The sequence below is a fragment of the Triturus cristatus genome, chromosome 1_2 (genome assembly GCF_964204655.1).
Source record: "Triturus cristatus chromosome 1_2, aTriCri1.1, whole genome shotgun sequence".
Classification (NCBI taxonomy): domain Eukaryota; kingdom Metazoa; phylum Chordata; class Amphibia; order Caudata; family Salamandridae; genus Triturus; species Triturus cristatus.
This window is the reverse complement of record NC_140580.1, coordinates 1,166,574,645-1,166,584,354: the sequence shown is the minus strand read 5'-3', so window position 1 is coordinate 1,166,584,354 and position 9,710 is coordinate 1,166,574,645.

Here is a 9,710-nt window from a genome sequence, read left to right as displayed (position 1 = left end):
GTAACTACTGTACTTAAAAGTCTATTGCCTATTTGCAAAGTATTTAAATTAAAATAAACAGTTTAAACAATGTAGTAAATCAGTATAAAAAAAATCAGTATAAATATTAATACATTAAGAATTGTAAACAGTCAATCACACTGCTACTAAATCCTCCATCCAGATATTTATATTTATATATCCACCCATTTTTCAATGCAAATTGCTATATATATATATATATATATGTATTACCTACTGGCGGTCGCCAGTAGGTAGTTATAGTTAGGACCCTGTTTCCATAGGAAAACCGTAACATTCTATTTGGAATAACTTTGGCGCCGGCCGACGAATCCTCGCAAAATTTTCAAAACTAATGGGGCGCTACGCTCCGCTCCTACCCTGAAAGTCTCGGGGGGATTCGTCAAGCGGGGGCTGAGAAAAAAGGGGGGTCCCAAAACGCGTTTTTCCCATGCATTTTTCCATAGGACCTTTAGACACAGCTACAGCCCGAACGGCTGAACAGAGTTACTTGAAATTTGGCAGAGAGGTAGTCTACAGGTCAAGGAAGTGCCTTTTGTAGGTCTGGTGTAAATCTGTTCAGTAGTTCCTGAGAAAATAGCATTTAAATCAATATATATATCTGTGGCAGCTTACGGTGCGCTTACCGTGCGCTTACGGTAAGCTTACCGTACGCGTACGGTGCCGTGCGCGAGCGAGATTCTGATTGGCTGTTAGATCTTAGTAAACATTCGAATCGGTCGAAACCAGGAAGCGGCGGCCGCCATTTTCTCTCTCGCACTCTGAGGGGGGGAGGAAAAACAAAGGTTGAAAACATGTAAAGGGGCAGGTTAGACAGCTCCTAACCACCTAGCATTGATTAAGGTGTCCCAAAAGAACCCCCAAGGCCAAAAATTCAATTTTATATTTTTTAGAAAAAACGGCGATTACGCTTACCGTACGCGTACGGTAAAAATTAATTATAAAAAAAAATTATCCACATTTTCCCCACCCCGTGTGCAAATGGTGCCCGCAGAGGACCTTTAGTGCATGGCATATATTGAAATAGAACATTTAATAGTTTACCTTTCACAACGAAGCGCATAATATGTCCTCCGTGTGCGGACGGTGCGCGAAGCGCATCGTGCGTACATGGACCATCCAGCGTAACGTGGGCACGGCACTAACTGAGTAAAGTGGGCGCGCGGTGCGCGAAGCGCACCGCGTGCTCACTGTGCGCGCACGGTGCGCGAAGCGCACCGTGCGCGCACGGAACGAACTGCATTAAGTGGGCGCGCACGCCACGAACGGCGTAAAGTAACTTAGCATTTAAAAAAACGTACAAATTCACTGAAAAAACCATAGGTTTCACACACGTTATAGTTAGGAATTAGCATTTAAAAAACCTTGCAAATTCACTGAAAAAACCATAGGTTTCACACATGTTATAGTTAGCTGGACATTTTACTCATAAAAAACCAATGAAATTCCCCCGTTATAGTTAGTGCAGGCAACTATAACTCACGCGACCGCAATCCTCTGCTGATGACATATGTGTCTTTATGAAAAAAAAATATTTGTAATATATGTATAGCTAAAATTTAATGGAAGAAGACATGAGCAAATAAGTGTCTAAATACAGTATTAGCATCAGCAGAGGATTGCGGTCGCGTGAGTTATAGTTGCCTGCACTAACTATAACGGGGGAATTTCATTGGTTTTTTATGAGTAAAATGTCCAGCTAACTATAACATGTGTGAAACCTATGGTTTTTTTCAGTGAATTTGCAAGGTTTTTTAAATGCTAATTCCTAACTATAACGTGTGTGAAACCTATGGTTTTTTCAGTGAATATATATATATATATATATATAATACATATTTAAAAAACGAACCAAACCACATTCACTGGATGAAGTCTTCAGTGATGTCATCAGTGATGTAATTTGAGATGTCATCAGTGATGTCACTGACCATGTCATGAATGATGTAATATGTGACATCATCAGCAGTGGATTGCGGGCGTGCGAGATGTAGTTAGTACAACTAACTATATCGGAGGAATTTCAATGGTTTTGTTCGAGTGAAATGTCCAGCCAACTATAACACCCCTAAAACCTATTGTTTTTTCAGTGAATTTCTAAGGTTTTTTGAAATGCTAATTCCTAACTATATCAGGCCTGAAACCTATGGTTTTTTCAGTGAATATAAATATATATATATCTATCTCCCCACCAGGCCACTCCTCATAGTAAACTATAAGGACACGGCGGGGAATACTTTGGAAGATCTTTATTCACCGGTACAGCAGTGCACAATGCATTTCGGCTTGTCCGCCTTCCTCAGGTGCTGCTAATACCCTGCAATCACCTACTCCCTCCTTTTGAATTTACGCAGGCACTCCCATTGGCTAGAGATCAGCTGACCCAGCTGCACTGGGAACGCAGCAGTCTAATGGGAGCCTACTACTCCCAGCATGCATCACGAAGGTAAGTGTGGCAGCTGGATCGATGTAACTTCAGTAAGCGCTGTGTTGTGCCAAGCAAAAGAAGGGGGCTGTATGCCAACTGGCGATTGCGTGCTGAATGTTGCTAAGAGCTCCCTCCGGTCCTCAACGCCCCAGCCCCTACTTGGAAACAAACCTGGCTGTGAGGCAAGCAGTAATCTCACCCGCCTCCCCATGCTGTCACAGGCTGCCAAGGCAGCAGCCACAGGCTTGGTTCCTTGTCGAGGCGGTCCTGTAAAATTCGATTTCCCTAGAAAAATACAGTCCATTGCCAACTATCCCCAGGACACTTTATATATATATATATATATATATATGTGTGTGTGTGTGTGTGTGTGTGAGTGTGTGTGTGTGTGTGTGTGTGTGTGTGTGTGTTGAATACTAACCCCTGCTCCTTTTATCTCTGCCACCTGTGACTCTAGCATTGCTGCCAAGTTTCCCTGATCGATGCATGATGTGCTGTTCTAGCCAGGTTTTTCTTTGAATTCTCAAATTTGTAGTTCACTTTTTGTAATGGAATGAACAGGACTACAAGTCCCAGAATATTAAAAACAAATCTAGACTGGGGACATGGGAAACTTGGCAGGGCTCCTCCAGTCCATTCATCTACCACGTCAGCCCCAATTTATGGGATCCTTTAGCCATTTTTGCCACATCCAGCATCGGTTAAAAGAAAAGTCTTCAAGTGCCACAATGCAACTTGTAGCAGGTTGAATTCACAAGTTAAAGAAATACACTTCTTTGAATTTTGATCAGACTTTATCATATTTTACACAATGTTTGTTGGATAATTTTCATAAGCTCTGAGTTCAATAGGGAGCCAGAGTCATATGAGATATCATCACAAGGCACGTCTACATGCAATAATGGAAGGCCTTTGCGGATCTGTCCCTGTAGCATCTTTAAAGATTTAAATACGTTTTATTAATAAAAACCAAAAGATTTTCTTTCTCCATTTTCCTCTCATGCTTTCTCTGTCAGTCTTTTCAGTGCTGTAAATATCTGTTGTTTCCTTCTTGTTTTTGAAATTTTTCTTTGCTTTTTTAGGTCTGGCCTTGCTATCGCGTAAGCGATCGCAAAGCGAGACTATTGTAAAAGGGCTTTTCAAAGTGCTCCCAAAAGCGGATTGCATGGCTAGCACGCGCACAATCACGCGGATCGTGCCGCCATGCACTCCGCTTTTGGGAGCACTTCAAAGGGTCCGCTCCCCCGCCTGGAATGCGCTCCCCCGCCCCCACCAAGCGCGCGCGCCACGCTCCGCCGGGCTTGTTTACCATCTCCTGTTCTACTTTCTCTTTCGTCTGGAAATACCACAGCTCAAGTCACCTCACCCAGCAGAAGCCGTTGTCCCGCTTCCCCTCGAGCACAGAAGAGCAATTCTCTGTTAATATGGAGTTTTTGGATTGCATATCTGCTGCAGATAACATGTTTGTGATGCTATGTGTCTAATAAGTTTAAACATGTTTACACGTCTGTCTATTTTTCTGTAATAACAATGGTGCTTATAACGTGCGACACACGTAACTTTTAGAAAGGGATGCTGCGTTTTAAATCCCCTTTATGGTTCACAGCGTGTTTCCCCTTTTTCTAAAATAACGTGAGTCTTTTCTCATTCATTGCCAGGATATCACGGTTGGGACATTTTAACCAATGCACATACATGCGAGTCGCGGTATGATACACGTTCGTTTGACACGTTGGTGTCAGCCTTCAGCATCTGTGCTGCGACGTCAGCAACACACTCGCGGTCATTTATCCGCCTATTTAAGCCATCGACAGCTTAGCGCTCCAGTCCCCATCCACACGCAGGGAGTTTCGGAGCGAGTAGCGGCGAGTCATCTTCCGTCCTGGGTTGTTTCATGACTAATTCCTCTTCCGATACACTGATTCTAACTATCGGCGTGCTATTCTGTTTCCATGCAGAAACAGCACCGGTTTGACTGTCAAATGGAATCACGGCATCCCTGTTTCTTGGGGTGAGTGGATATTTTTAATCTCCCAATTCTAAACACGGAAGTCACTTTGGCTGTGCCATAATCGGCTCTCGTCACATGCTTTGTTATTTCAGACTCCGCATCTAACAAGCACAGTCCAGGTCGTCAATGGAGCTATAATTAACCTGGTAGATCTTGATACATTTGTCTCCCTTTCCTTGTTTTTAGATTAATTAATTTAAGTGATCAAACCAAGACCGCTGGTTGTTATCTACACGGGGACTAGAGAGGGACAATCAGCGTGCATCCTCTCCACAAGTAAGTGGCTTTGCCTCCGTTTTCAACTGATAAGTCCTATTTTTTTTTCCCCCTAAGGGCAGTGTGTCCTAATCTAAATGCACCTTATTTCTTACAGGTACTTGTTTTTCGCTCGTACAACCCTTTGGAGCCTACGCGCCCGTTATTTCAATTGCCCTGTCTCTAGGGCTGTCCATGGTACTTTATTGGATTTTTCATCTTTCCACTTCTTAAATATTTTATTTCCTTTTGGCAAGAGTATTTAGTTTTATTTTCACCTTCATCCTTAGGTGCTCTCCCCCACTCTCATCACCGTCCTGAAGAGAACCCCGTTGTAAGGAAGTCAGGAACCTACGTGTTTTCAGGGGTCGAAACGTCGACACTTTGTTGATTGCTAGTCTAACCAACAGTGATTGTTTCGCTATGGTAACCCCCTTTGGGTACATGGATATGTGTTTATATGTATAAAAATGGACAATACGTTTAATCAACGGGCTGAATGATAGGCCTTGTTTGGAAACAATTTCTGAATATGTATTTGGCACAATATTCTGTCCCTTTATGCACACCCTCTATCCCAACATAAATCACTTTACCTTATCCCCTTTCTTCCCTCTGGGCACTCACTATTTATGCCTAATAATTGCCTATATTTGTGTAGCATGGTTCAGTGTGATTAAATGACACTATTAACTAAATATGGAACGTGGTTGTCTTGAATTTGTTTGTTTGAATTGTGTATATATTGTGTTTTGGTGCGATTTGGCATGTACTGTGACCAAGTTTTTTCATTGTACTTGACTAGGAGGCAGCAGTGACTGCGGCAGAGGACATCCTGCTAGGAGCAATATGGTGCAATATACGACATTTGTTCATTACGCAAGAAGAGTTACGATTTAAAGCGGGAATGTTTAGAAATATTGATATTTGTGCTTTCCATTAAAGGAAGGAGGGGCATTTTTTATTTATTGCAACCGATGCAGATGCGATAAATTCCAACTATTACGAGATTTGCCTTAAGAGGGGCCGTAACACGCAATTGTGGGGCTTTCTGCACTACATTCTACATGTTTTTGACCAGTAAATTACAGCAGGCTTGACTTGTCGGTTACACTTGGTAACTACAGCATCCAGTAAACTTTACACCACTTCTAAGCGCGTTCTCTGAACAAGCAGGTGTTGATTAATTCAGAGTATACTGTGCCACTCACAGTGCTCATTATTTGTCAGAGGAGCTGTTGGCAAATGTGCCAGCTTGGTTTAGGGCAAGTGGCGCAGTTAGGGGTGTGACAGCCCCCAAATAAATGCATTCACGGCATGATAGTTGCGTCAGAAGGGCCTGAGTCTGGTTTGCTATATCTGTGACGTTTTTCTAGTCCTGAGCCAAGAATGGAAGACAAAAAAGTCACCTTTGATGTAAGCTGCCAAAGAGGAAAAATCGGCATCTGTGCGTATAAACATTCAGCAGATGCAGATTTTTGGGACTCGGGGTGTGGAATTTATGTGTCAATTTGCTACATTTTCCATGCGCGTGGAAAAAATCGTGAAGCAAGCACTCTCACTATAACGAAAGGTGTTCTTTAATGTGGACCAGGCCCAGAAATCGACATTATTTACATAAATGCGTACCTCTTAGGTACACATGCAGTCACGTGTGATGTTAACGGAGGAAACAAGCATTTGCAATGCAATAGGTCTCGCAGTTACGAGAGTTTCAGCTATTGGCATTGTAAATAACAATGCCTTTTATTTATGTTTTTAAAACAAAAATTTTAAAAAGGCATTTTTATTTGCAATGTCAATAGCTCAAACTCGTGTAAATGCGAGACCTATTGCATTGCAAATGCTTGTTTCCTCCGTTATTTTTTATTATTATCTTTTCCTCATGTTAATTTTGTTTCATTTCCTTAAACGAATCTTTTCGTTTAGCATTCGAGATCTACGTTTATTTTCTCCTTTGTTTTACATGTAGTGCATTTTAGTTCAAACAGTCAGAGGTCACGGCAAGATAAACAAACAGTTAAGCACTTTAATGGGACCCTTTCTTAGTGTCCCCGTAAACAGAGCGACTGGGGCAACAGCTTTGCTTGGAGCGCTGCTGCTTCTGCCTGCTAAAGCCGAGGTTCGCCTCTCCTGAGGTGGGCGGGGCTGCTGTGGGCCAGTCCGAGATGTCCAATAGGCAGGACCTCGTAGTCTCCCGAGAGGATACCAAATATTACACAGCACCTGTTCGTTTCTGCTGGTGCACCAGTATCTCTGAGTCAGAGACGTGTTTGCTGTCAGTACATTGAGGTTCCAGTGTCATGAAGCAGGGTGACTGTGATCCTGCAGCAGTTCAATCACCAAAAGATGCCTGGGCCATCGAACCCCTCCCCCGTTCCCAAAAGAGATTCCATTGAGGTTTTTCTGGATCACAGTAGCCAGTGTGCACGCCTCAAGCACAGATTGCGGCTGAGGTGATCCCAGAGTCACCAGATACACTTGTAACACATGCAGTGTACTAGGAATCCTCAGGGTGCTTACAACTGGCAGACTATCTGCAGAAGAGGTGACGGGCCAGTCAGCATGCGTTCCTTCCGAGCAGGATATAGTACGCATCAGAGTGCTGGCACGAGAGGGCCTAATTGAAATCTTATCCTTCCGAGCTGGATATGGTACACAAATGAGTGCTGGCATAGCAGGCCTAGTCAGCATCTTATCCTTCCAACCTTGATATAGTATGCATGGGAGTGCTGGCAGAAGGGGCCTTATCAGCATCTTATCCTTCTGAGTTCAATATAGTATGCAACAGAGTGCTGGCACGAGGGACCTAGTCAGCATCTTATCCTTTGGAGCTGGATATAGTATGCATTAGAGTGCTGGTACGACGGGCCCAGTCAGCCCTCTGGGCCCGATTCACAGAACTAAGACAAAATCCTAGACTTACTACCATTTTGGTATTCACAGAAGGCACTTACTCATTTTGGTATTCACAGAAGGCACTTACTCATTTCGGTATTCACAGAAGTTAAGAGTCCTAACTTTAGGACTCCTAAATGCCTTCTGTGAATACCAAAAGTCTTAAAGTTAGGATTTTTCTCAGTTTAGGAGTAGTAAAGTTAGGAGTCCTAACTTTACTACTCCTAAACTGAGAAAAATCCTAACTTTAAGACTTTTGGTATTCACAGAAGGCATTTAGGAGTCCTAAAGTTAGGAGTCCCTCCGAGCTTGATCTAGTACGGATCAGAGTGCTGGCACGAGGGGCCTAATTGGCATCTTATACTTCCGAGCTGTTTATAGTATGCACCAGAGTGCTGGCACAAGGGCCTAATCAGCATCTTATCCTTCTGAGCTGGATATAGTACACATCAGAGTGCTGGCACAAGGGGCCTAGTCAGCATCTTATCCTTCAGAGTTGAATGTAGTACACATCAGAGTGCTGGCACGAGGGGCCTCGTCAGCATCTTATCCTTCCGAGTTGAATGTAGTACACATCAGAGTGCTGGCACGAGGGGCCTAGTCAGCATCTTATCCTTCCCAGCTGCATATAGTATGCATCGAAGAGCTGACATGAGGGGAATTTTCAGCATCTTATCTTTCTGAGCTCAATAGAGTGTGCATCAGAGTGCTGGCATGAGGGGCCTAGTCAAAATCTTATCCTTCCGAGCTGGATTACGTATGCATCAGAGTGCTGGCACGAGGTGCCTAATCAGCATCTTAGCCTACTGAGCTGAATGTAGTATGCCTCAGAGTGCTAGGATGAGGGGCCTAGTCAGCATCTTATCCTTCTGAGTTCGATAGAGTGTAGATCAGAGTGCTGGCAATGAGGGGCCTAGTCGGCAGCTTATCCTTCTGAGTTCGATAGAGTGTGCATCAGAGTGCTGGCACGAGGGGCCTAGTCAGCATCTTATCCTTCCGAGCTGGATTACGTATGCATCAGAGTGCTGGCACGAGGTGCCTAATCAGCATTTTATCCTTCTGAGCTGGATATAGTACGCATCCGAGTTCTGGCTCAAGGTGCCTAATCAGCATCTTATCCTTCCGAGCTGAATATAGTACGCATCAGAGTGCTGGCATGAGAGGCCTAAATAGCATTTTATCCTTCTGAGCTGAATTTAGTATGCATCAGAGTGCTGGCACGAAGGGCCTAGTCAGCCCTCTGTCCTTCCAAAGTTGAAAGAGTGTGTTTCAGAGTACTAGGATGAGGGGCCTAGTAAGCATCTTATCCTTCTGAGTTCGATAGAGTGTAGATCAGAGTGCTGGCATGAGGAGCCTAGTCAGCATCTTAGCCTACTGAGCTGAATGTAGTATGCCTCAGAGTGCTAGGATGAGGGGCCTAGTCAGCATCTTATCCTTCTGAGTTCGATAGAGTGTAGATCAGAGTGCTGGCAATGAGGGGCCTAGTCGGCAGCTTATCCTTCTGAGTTCGATAGAGTGTGCATCAGAGTGCTGGCACGAGGGGCCTAGTCAGCATCTTATCCTTTAGAGCTCAATATAGTATGCATCAGAGTGCTGGCATGAGGGGCCTAGTCAGCATCTTATCCTTCCAAGCTCAATATAGTATGCATCAGAGTGCTGGCATGAGGGGCCTAGTCAGCATCTTATCCTTTGGAGCTGAATATAGTATACATCAGAGTGCTGGTAGGACGGGCCTAGTCAGCGCTCTGTCCTTCCAAGGTCGATAGTGTGCTTCAGATTGCTGGGATGAGGGGCCTAGTCAGCATATTATCCTTCTGAGCTTAAAGTAGTATGCATCAGAGTGCTGGCATGAGGGGTCTAGTCATCATCTTGTCATTCGTAGCTGGATATAGTACACATCAGAGTGCTGGCACGAGGGGCCTAGTCAGCATCTTATAGTTCGGAGCTGGATATAGTATACAGCGGAGTACTGGTACGATGGGCCGAGTAAGCCCTCCATCCTTCCAAGGTCGATACAATGTGCTTTAGATTGCTGGGACGAGGAGCCTAGTCAGCATTTTATCCTTCCAAGCTCAACAGAGTGTGCATCAGAGTGCT